This window comes from Protopterus annectens, chromosome 8.part0, assembly GCF_019279795.1.
Source record: "Protopterus annectens isolate FY-2018-M chromosome 8.part0, PAN1.0, whole genome shotgun sequence".
NCBI lineage: Eukaryota > Metazoa > Chordata > Ceratodontiformes > Protopteridae > Protopterus > Protopterus annectens.
The window spans coordinates 660,584,032-660,595,166 of NC_056741.1; positions in this window are offsets into that span (position 1 = coordinate 660,584,032).

Sequence of the window (11,135 nt, forward strand, 5' to 3'; positions counted from 1 at the left end):
AATTACTGGATCAATTTTCAGAGGTTATATAATATATATGTTACATCATAATAGGACATATCTATATATGAAACTGGACCCACATGAAATGTTTAAATGTATTATTGATACATTTATTGGTGATATGGTAAGAAAACAGGTGATTTCCAATGCGGTAAAAAAAAAAAATCATCTTATGGTCAAGACCTAGTAGCCGAGGGTTTTTATCCGATGCCCATGATTCATAAAATTATTTTACTTTGTCCCAGTAGACCAATTGTTTCTGGTCATGCTGATCCTTTATCTGAACTTTTACACTTCTGTTTGAAGCCACTGTTCAGTGTTGTTAGACATACATTAAAGGATAATACAGAAATGCATTCCTTATGAATCAGCTTCAAGTGACTAATAAGCAATAACCAGTAGAAACTGGTTCTCCATATTAGCTTTTCAGAGCTTATATACCTCAATCCTACACAACAAGGGAAGTGATTCTTTAAATTATTGGTTGAGAAAAAGTGATCTTTATCCCAGTTATTTTAATGATTTTATTTTTATTGAATTATATAACAAATGGCTCTGGAAAACAGCATCTTTTATTTTAGCAATAAATGTTTTTTTTACCATTACATCAGTAAGAGCACTTTGACCCCATATATGCAGATCTTTATGTGAGTTACTTTTGAAGCTGTGTAACTTCTCTACTACTGGAGGTGCTTGCATGCATGTTTTCTTGTATGAGTTATCTCCTGACCAAACAATGTGCCACCAGCAGCGAACAGCTCACCAGTCTCTGAGCGCTGCCATTGCAGTGAACTCTAGTAGCACTCGCCCTGCAGGACGGGTCATCTGGTGCAGTCCATTCACTTGCATCTCTTCCATCCTGTCCCCCAAGCACCCATACTGCTAGTTAAATATTTCACATTCACTCTTTGAAAACATTTTTTGGTACATTGCAGGTAGGATGAACTTAAAACATAAACTAAAACGCCTGCTGATTTGCAGTTGAAGTAATTTATTTCACCTGTTAAAAACAAGCAGCACTAATAAGGCGGCATCAACAGTTCAGCTGCACTCCTTAGAACACATGCAGCCAAACTGCAGATATTTAGGCAAACAATTCTTCAAGCAGCAACTTAGCGAATACCCTGCTGACTTAATACAATTGTCTTGATCTATAAAATAATCTAAATGTCAAATGGAGGTGTTAGGAAACTTTAGATGCAGATTGGATACATATGTTCTTAGAGTATAAAATGATAAACTCATTTTATACAGATTTCAAAAATATCAAAAATTTCAGTAAAGCATTGTGGTCGGACAATTCGGAAATAATGGATTCAGTGTAATTATTTAATGCACCAGTACCAGATTCCATTCTGAGAACACAAATGCATCTTCTCTGGTCTCTTCATGCAATTGCAAGAAACATTTTTACATTAAACTGGAAATGTAGGAAAATCCTCTCATTCTCTGGGTTCATTTCTTTAGCAAAGACTGTATGTAATAGGAAATTACTGACTGGTTATGCAAGAATATCAAATGTTACACATAGAAAATTGTCATGGTTAAAACTTAAAGACTTTTTAGATTAATTTTAATAATGACTAAGAAATGATTGTCTCTGTTATGGACCCTGTATATAGCTTTTTGTTTATTTCAGTTATGTAAATACGTTATAGTAATATGTTAATCATAATCAAATAAAAAGTTAGAAAAGTAAAACTCATATTTTTCATATAACATAAAGCCACATTGCAGTGTCCAGAACCTTTTGAAAAAACACTAGTGCTGATTTGCTCTGTTTTCTTATACCCAGATATATAGCTCTCTTCCTCCATAACTTCCTTGCAAAGAAGCATGTTTTCAGGTTAATCATTTTATTGGCAGACACATTTTAACAGCTTAGGCATGAAAAGTCTAATAACTTCAGATTGAAATGCTTGTCCTCAGGTGGTCGATCATTTTGGAGCATTACATATCCTCCCAGCTCAGACCAAGGGGTTTGAGCAACCTAGTGGTCTGGGAATGCACCCATAAAACATTGACAATATTCCCATGTTGAGCAGCTATTGCTGTTGCTAAAGACATGTGAGAGTGAGTACATCTGACATTTTTGTCTCTATCATGTCCCTGTCCTGGTACACCATTTGAAACATGCACATTTGGCTACCTAAAGGAAATAACTGCCTAAAAAATTATAGGTAAGATAGTATGATTGGTATTCTTTCCAATGTACACATGCTTGTTTTCTTATAAGTTTTCTATATTCTTATTCCATACTCAAGCTTAGATTTATAACTATTTTACAACCTACAATTATATTGCTATCTTTATCAAATTGTTTGATATAATTAGAAAAACTCAGAGCAAGATCTACCCATTAACTTTGGTCCTTAAATGAATCTCCAATTTCACTCACTGTGTACTGTATTAAATATTCACCTTTTAATCTATGTCTCCTCAATTTCATATGCTTAGTTTATCTTATCTATAATACATGTAATCAGTTTACCCATTTCAAGTCATCTGCATACAGACTGTAAAACACCTCAGAAGAAAAATCTAGATCTGAAAAATGCAGCTTAAACGAGTATGGCTCTAGGACATAGCCCTGTGAAACACCTTGAATGTAATCTAAAATTTCACCTGTCCAATTTCCTGCTTGTGTAAACCATGCAGCTATCCATCTTATCAAAGTTACATCAATTATTGATCAGTGTTTTGTGTATGGCCTTATCAAATGCTGAAGCTAAGTCTAAATTACATCAGATCATGAGTTTTCATTTAAAGCTGTTATTATATTGTTATAGAACATCATGTTACATGTGGTTATAGATCTATTTTCAACCTGTTCATGCTGATATATGGTTTGAAATTTCAGTTATGGTAATAACTTACCCAAAACAAGCTTCTCCATTAATTTTCCATGACATGAAAGTAAACTTGTGGGTCTATATGACTTTGGGTTTGTTCTATTCCCCTTCTCCTTTAAGATAGGTTTAACAAGTGCATGTCTCCAATAGTGAGGAATCACCCCATACTTAAATGACCTACTGAATAACAAATATAATGATACTGTAATTTCATGCTGATGTGTTTCTCTTTCATACTTGCTACATTCCTTCAGCAGTTTTTACACTGAATGTATAACTCCATACTTTTACATAGTGATTGCTTTGCTTCCCTATAACCTGTTATTAACCTTCTAAGCACCGGTTTAGATTTCAGTTTGGCAGCAATTTAGCCTTTAAAACCCCACGATCACTGAACATCAATGGTGGTAAAACTTTTTAATAAGAAATTTTTATTAATGTAACATTTTTACAATATATACACAGTAAGGAAGAAATTCAACATCACATACTGTTATACAATGATAGGAATACACTGAATCATCAAGGTAATCTTATATAACTAACACAATAAGAGTCTTAATATTTCAATAGCAACATTTCAAGGTTATGTCAACACTAAAAGTCTTAATATGATTTATAGATCTTTTTTCTGATCATTTCTTTTTCAGTTTCACATGCTATTACTGTTAAATTTAAAAATTATTCGAATGTAGGAAATTAGTTTGATTTCCAGTTTTTTTGTAATAACTTTTCTAGCAATTGCCAAGAGAGCTGAAAATATTTTTTGTTCTTTGGCTTTTACAGATACAGGAAGTGGAACACTCATTAGTATTACTGATCTAGTAAAAGAACAATTATTAGACAATAACACCTTAAAACCAGTTATTTCTTCCCAATATGCATTTAATTCTTCACAGTCCATAAACTTATATATCCAATCAGCTTTTATTTATTTATTTATTGACATTTGTTTACTGGGAAAGTCCACTAGGCCACAAACAGTCCATTTTCAGTGAAGGTCCAGAGAGAAAAGCTCCATAAAATGTTGAATAATTGACAGTATTATCAATGCGAAAAATTCCAAAAAACGTAACATATAACATTATACAGACAATTTAAGTTTGCAAGTAAAAGTAATTGCAAAGAAAAACATTAGAATGCATTTTTAGGATTACAGAAAGTTAAAAGGAAAACAAATGAGAATAATATGCAATAATTACATTGTAGCTGTGGTTAATTTATCAGAAGAGACTTAACTGACAGAGAAATCTGGGAGTGTATACATGAAGAAGATGTCAGTCAAGTTATGAAAGGAGGAGATTTAGTAGAGGTACAGCTTTTACATCTTTAATACATTTCTGACAAACTGAAGAAGTCATTTTACTACACTTAGAGATCTAATACGGAGTAGCAAGCATGCTACATATATTTTTCCACATAAAAACTTTCCAGTATAAACTTGAAGTAGTTTAACTAACTGATTTAAGAAACAAAGTTTTATTATTACTATCTATTGAGTCACTCAGTTCATTACTATATAAAAAGATCCAGAATTTTGCATCACAAATATTATTAATAATATTTATAATTAACTTACATAACTTGGACAAGCTTCCTTTGCAGGTCAATCTACCTTCAATGATAGCATTCATATAGTCATATAATGGAGAAATAGTGTTCTGTTCCTCTTTACTCATAGTATCCACAATTAATTTAATGTCTTACTGATGGCTAATATTAACTGGTTAGCAGATTAATTCAACTTATATTCTTTTATTAAACATTCTGGGGACTTAGCTTTTCCTTTTTCAAAGCAATAAAACCATAATATTAATTAATTCCTTTGTAGTAAATTAATTTTAACATTATATATTTATAGGTTCGTGAGAGTTTACAAGGGTAATGAACGCATGGGCCTTTTAAAGAATAGCCAGGCATCCCAAATCTCTGACAAGTTCTGATACCCTTTATAAGTGTAAGCAGGGGTTTGGGAGATGAAACATTTACAAACAGGAGTCTGAGAGATGAACCATTTACAGGTTGTTTGTGTCCATTAGAGACATAGATGCCAAACTGAGGATGAATTTCCTGTTCCATATCCAATTGCCCAAGTTGCACTTCAGTTGGGTTACATAGGAACTCTGCTTCACATGGATGGAGAGTCTGTTCCACAGATGGTATGCTTTCCAGGATACATACTTGTCTCTCCAGCAAGTCCTACTTATATCACAGGCAAGGTTTAAGTCTTTAGAATGGATAATTCTAGTGCTGTTTGTTTAGTGGACATGCAGGAGGTCCAATGGAGTGGGGCCTAACAATGTCCTGTATGCCAGGTATAGATCTCCCCTCAAATGCCTGTTGGAGACAGAATACAGGGAGAGGGCCTTGAGGTGGCCAACATAGGGCATTTTACTTATGCCCTGTATTGTAGTGAGGAACCATTGTGGACATTCTAGTTATTGGGTATGCCTGGTTAGGTACATACCAAAGGAGGCAGTGTACTCAATGAAAGGTCTTACCTTTGTTTATAAGTTGTGCAACATAGAATGATTTCCTCACTACTGTAGACACATGATGGTCAAAAGCTAGATTACAATCTATGTGTGTCCCTACATCCCTGACTACTGGGTTAACTCTAAGGAGTGTGTTGTCAATATGATAGTTATCTGGGGTGGATGACTTCCCAAAGGATACTATTATACATTTCTTGGCATTTAGTTTTAGTTCATGGCTCTGACATCAGTTGTTTGTCTGTGTCAGCCCCTCCAGAAAAACATTTGTGTCAGTGTGGGATTCAGTGACGGCTCTTGGTTTGCAATAATCTATAAACAGTTGGTTATCCAATGGGTGACATAGTAGTTTACACCTAACCTCTTCAGTTTGTCAACAATGCCTGTGTGGGGTATTGTGTCAAATACCTTGGCCAGGTCAAGGCAGGCAGTGTGAGCCATTTTTCCCTCACCCATTGTTTTGGTTACCTTTTCAAGAAGTCTACCAGGTTGAGTAGGCATGGCCTACCTTTGACAAAACCAAACTGGGCTGGGTTCAGTGTCTGGAAGTTTATTATATCTCTATTGAACATTTCCATGATAATTCTTTCGATGGCTTTACATATAAGACTAGTGAGACTTATGGGTCTGTTGTTTCCAGGGTCTGTAGATAACCCACCTTTCTGCAAGGGGATGACTGTTGCTGTTCTCCATTCATGAGGCATGAAGCATATTTGGAGGCTACAGTTAAACAGTAATTTCAGAGGATCTGATAGGCCACATTTCATGCTATTTAGAAGGCATCCTGTGATATTGTCCAGGCTCATTGATGCAGTGTTCTTGGTCTTAGAGAGATCATTAAGGACCTGCTCCCTAGTGATAGTAGGATAGATTAGATTTGATGGTATTTCCTAAGTGAAGGTGGAGGGGGAGAGAGAGAGGTAAAGTTGGAGAAGAATTTATCAGTCAGGAGGTTTGCAATATCTTCTGGCTCATTATAAGTGGTTCCATTCACAATGAGCTCCACACACAGCTGTCTATTGCCTTTGAGGTTGCTTACATAGTTAAAAAATGTTTTGTGGTTGTCCTTGGCCTGGGAGGCCTAACTTACCTCAAATTTGCCTTTGGTAGACTTTATTTGTCCTCTGAATTGTGTAGTTTGGTGATGGTGTTTTTTACCTGCTGGGTTCTGTACCTCCTAATTCTTCTGAGTTTCCTAAAATCTAAAGGTCAATGTAATGGGAAAGCACAGAAATTTCAGTATTGAAATTAATGGAGTTTTAAAAACATATTCCTTAACTGCTTTAAGAATTACTTTCATATATGCAATGTCTAAATATTGAAATGAACTTCCTTTTAAGGTAACTTTTGTTAACCAGATGAAAGGATTGCATCATATTTCTAATGTATTATACTTAATAAACTTTTATGAATTTAGTATAATCTGCAATTGGATGGTTTTCCATTGACTAGTGTAAATTGAGTCTAACTGGAGAATAAGACAGTTAACATTTGCAGCAATGGAATAAGATTTTACATCACCATTATCCCATAATAGTATATGATGTCTATAAACACTTCTCAGTTTTTAGGCTATCGTAAGAATAAAGCTGACATTTCAACACTTTCTTTATATATATATATATATATATATATATATATATATATATATATATATAAGTATATAAAGGATAGATGTATAGATATAGATATACATATAGATAGAGATATAGATATATAAAATCATAGGGAATATAATCATGATAATTAGAACTAACCTGACTTCAAAAGTAGAAGCAAAATCCATTTTTAGTGAGAAGTAACATTTCTTCAATTGTTTTATTATTATTAATAATTTTACTCACATCTTGACAGATTTTTATTATTTTATTATGATTTTTATTATTTTATTATTATTAAATTCAGCAGTGATACTTCTTGAAACTTTTCAATTTCCTCATCTATTTATTTGACTGAATAGTTTAACCCCGGGATTCATGAACCTTGCGCCAGGCGCACGCATAGCGTAGGCGCCACAACGCCAGATATGGCCGCCGAGCGATTCAGGTACAATCCAATTCCACGTGCACTACCGGCGTGCGCCTGAGTTGCGCCGCCTCCGGCGTAGGTATGTTAAACACCCCATGTGCGGTGTTGCACCATGCAAATGAAGGCGTATAGCGATCCACGAAGTGGTGCAGGCGTAGCATAAGGGCACGGCAATGTAAACCAAAAAAAAATGGTTTACATATATCCAAACATGACATAGGAGTAACGGAAGGCTGTCAACGTCAGGTATCATACTGTTGCAATATGCCAATGGCGAAAGACACCGAGAATGTCAAAAGAAAACATGCACAAAATGTAAATAATGACATAAATGGTATGTCCGCAGAAACCACAGCGAAACCCCAGGACATGTCCGCGGAAGGTGCGAAACAATGAAATAATATGACAATGTCATAAAAGAGCAATATAATACACATCAGCTTCACAGCCACAATACACCATAGTATGCATGGAAAGCCCCATCCACAGCGCAAGGGTTATCAAGGAGTGGCGGCAGTGTTCGGCGCCATAACTATGTATTAGTAGTCAATGCCATGCAAATGAGGCAGATAATACTGAATCGCAAAACCCCCGCCAGCGTAAGGCTGCACCAAACGGCGCAGCGGTAATACACCGAGGAGTGGCCCAGAGGGAATACATGTCAACCGCAGAGGGGTGTGCCACTGTAGGAGGAAGCACATTGGAGCCAAGCAAACATGGACTGTACAATGCACATCACAGCAGCAGGACTGGCGTGTGGGGAAATAGTTGCGCTAAGAGTACACAATGCGCGCAGAGATGCATGTGCACGAGGATGACTACGTTCCCCTAACCCAGTCATGTGACGGCCGCCCCGTCAACAACAACGGATACAGGAAGGTGATGCGGAGAATATGAGGAAATGCGGAAGCAGTGTAATTGGAGTCGTAATGAGCAATCAACACCAATCAACCCACGAAGTGCAATTGGCGGCAGCTGACAACTCTGCATGCAGAAACCCACAAAACGGGAAAGGGGAGGCATATGAATGCAAAGAAAGTAGGGGATGTAGCAGAATTGGAAAGAGTGAAGAACCGATACAGCACAGCCAAGTAGAGCGGTAGCATAATGGCGGCGGCAGACAAAATGCATGATATGCCATGTCCCAGAAACGACACATGACAGGGCTCTGCAGGATGCAATCCAGGAAATAGTAGGTGCAACGTGCAGAAACAGTAAGGTAAGGTCTAAAGCTAAACCAATGCAGGCAAGTGTAATGTAACACCAAAGGCAACAGCGTTGCAGTGCCAACGGTAAAACACGGAAGATAATCCACAGATACGGCCGCACAGACACACCCAATGACATCACCGGGTGTACAGCACAACAGTATAAAGTGTGAATGCACACAACACACAGCGCGTATTCCCAAACGCCGCACTTTAGGTGTAAACACATGGGGAACATTTAAAATGTATATGTTGGGTGCCGCCGTGGCCGTGATACATCAGCATGTGTCAGAGACAGACGGAGTTGCGGAGGAGGGTGCCAACAACTACCGTAGGCCTCAGAGGAGAAGGAGAGTGTTCAGACCAAGGGTAACCTACTAGGGGCTTCAAGACCTGGAGATAGAGCGTTACAGGGTGGACAGGGACACGTTACAGCAAATAGCGGAGCTGTGCCGGCCACGCCTGAGAACAAGAAGCAACAGAGGGGAGCCCATCCCAGTGGACACAAAGGTATGTGTAAGCTTGCGAATACTGGCTACAGGTACCTTTCAAAGGCCAACCGGGGATATAATGGGCATCTCACAGGCATCAGCATCCAGGGTACTACACCAGTTTCTGGATGCCATGTTACGACATGCCCATGAGTATATATACTTCCCCAGATCTCAGGAGGAGTTGGCTAGCAATATGCGCCACTTCCACCGTGTGGCACAATACCCGGAGGTACTGGGTGCGATAGACTGTACGCACATACAAATCAAGTCACCACCTGGGGAGCAGGGTAGACGCTACATAAACCGCAAGGGATTCCCCTTCATCAATTGCCAGGTCATGTGCAATGCGCAGGGCATTATCATGGATGTGTGTGCTGGCAGCCCTGGAAGCTACCATGACTCCCATATCTGGCATGCCTCACAGCTGTATCAGGTATTCACCAGGGGGGACATCACACAAGGCCACCTTGTGAGGGATGCTGGCTATGCACTGGAGCCGTGGATGATGACACCCATCAGAAATGCACACACACACATGCAAGAACGCCATAATGAGGCACACGCACAAACCAGAATAATCATAGAGCGTGTGTTTGGGATGCTGAAATCATGGTTCCGGTGCTTGGATAAATCCGGTGGAGCCCTGCAGTACTCTCCAGGCACATGTGCACACATATTCATAGTATGTGCCATGCTACATAATATGATCCTGTGGAAACAGCTGCTGCAGGGACATAATGGTGAAGGGCCACAAAGCCCACCACAACTGCCAAGGCAAGCACAGGCACAGAGGGTTCAGCACCATGAACACACTGTGCCAGCCTCTGTAGGCAGACGGAGGCGTACCCAATATGCCTATGCCTTGGCAAAGAGGGAACGTATAGCACATACTCTGACAGCATAGGCCCCATAGACTGACACCTCCCTACCTGCACACACAGTGAAATGGACGGCACACAAACATGGACGCCCGTAATGTGTACCGTATGGGTGGTCCCATGTGTGACTCCAACATAGGTAGCACCCAAACACTGCACACCCAACAGCCAGCGGAGCATGGAACGCCAGCACCTTAACCGTACGCGGGTCCTACAGCAGACGGCATTGCCGTATGCTGCCACATTCGCCGCAAGGTGTATACATATGTACATATGTGTATACACAGATATGGAGATAGATATAATTACACACATAGAAATATATGTACACATACACATATATAAAGTACAACAGGTAAGACAGGGAATCAGAGGGATGCAAGGTGACAGAGAAGTAAGACGCGATATCTGTACATAGTAAACATAGTGAACGACAACCTGAGTATCTGGGAGGGTTGACAGAACAGGGAACGCCACCCATGGAAAGGTCAACCTACCTAAATGCATAATCGCGAGTCGGGATGATCGCCAGGTCACGGTGCAGTAACAGTACATGTGCGGGTAATATTATTAGGATATGAGGGTGGAGGTAGACACCCCCACCGGTGATGCGGGCAACGCAGGTACTGTGTGCAACCGTCCCTGTGACAGCGGCAGTATGTGTATGTGTGCGCTGAGGGTGTCGTGTGTACTGCTGTGCGAGTGTAATGTGTGTGCCACTGTAAAATGTGTATGTAGGTGACATGTGACAGGCGGAGTGGAATAACATGTGTAGGCATACAGTATAGGAACCACAGGCATATGTACAGCAGTACCCCCAAAGTAGTACTGAGAGCCCCTCCCTGGCTAGGCGCGTGGCGACGTAAAACGATGCAAAGCGAAAATGTCCCAGAATGTACCACAGGACTATAGCCAACATGAAATGCAAAGGACGTATGTACAAACCATGACCGTATGTATGGCACCGATATGTCAATTGCAAAACGATACATCGGCAACATTACACAGCAATAGTCATGTACCGCGGAAATACGCATGTGCTACCCTGGCACCAATTGTGGCTATGTATCGGCCCGTAAACACCGCTGTGTGTTCTACGAGTGTCAAACAAGCAATCGCCACCTGAATAGGTGGCAACCGGTAAGGGCCCCTACAGGCCCCGTTTTCCCCAAAAACCAAG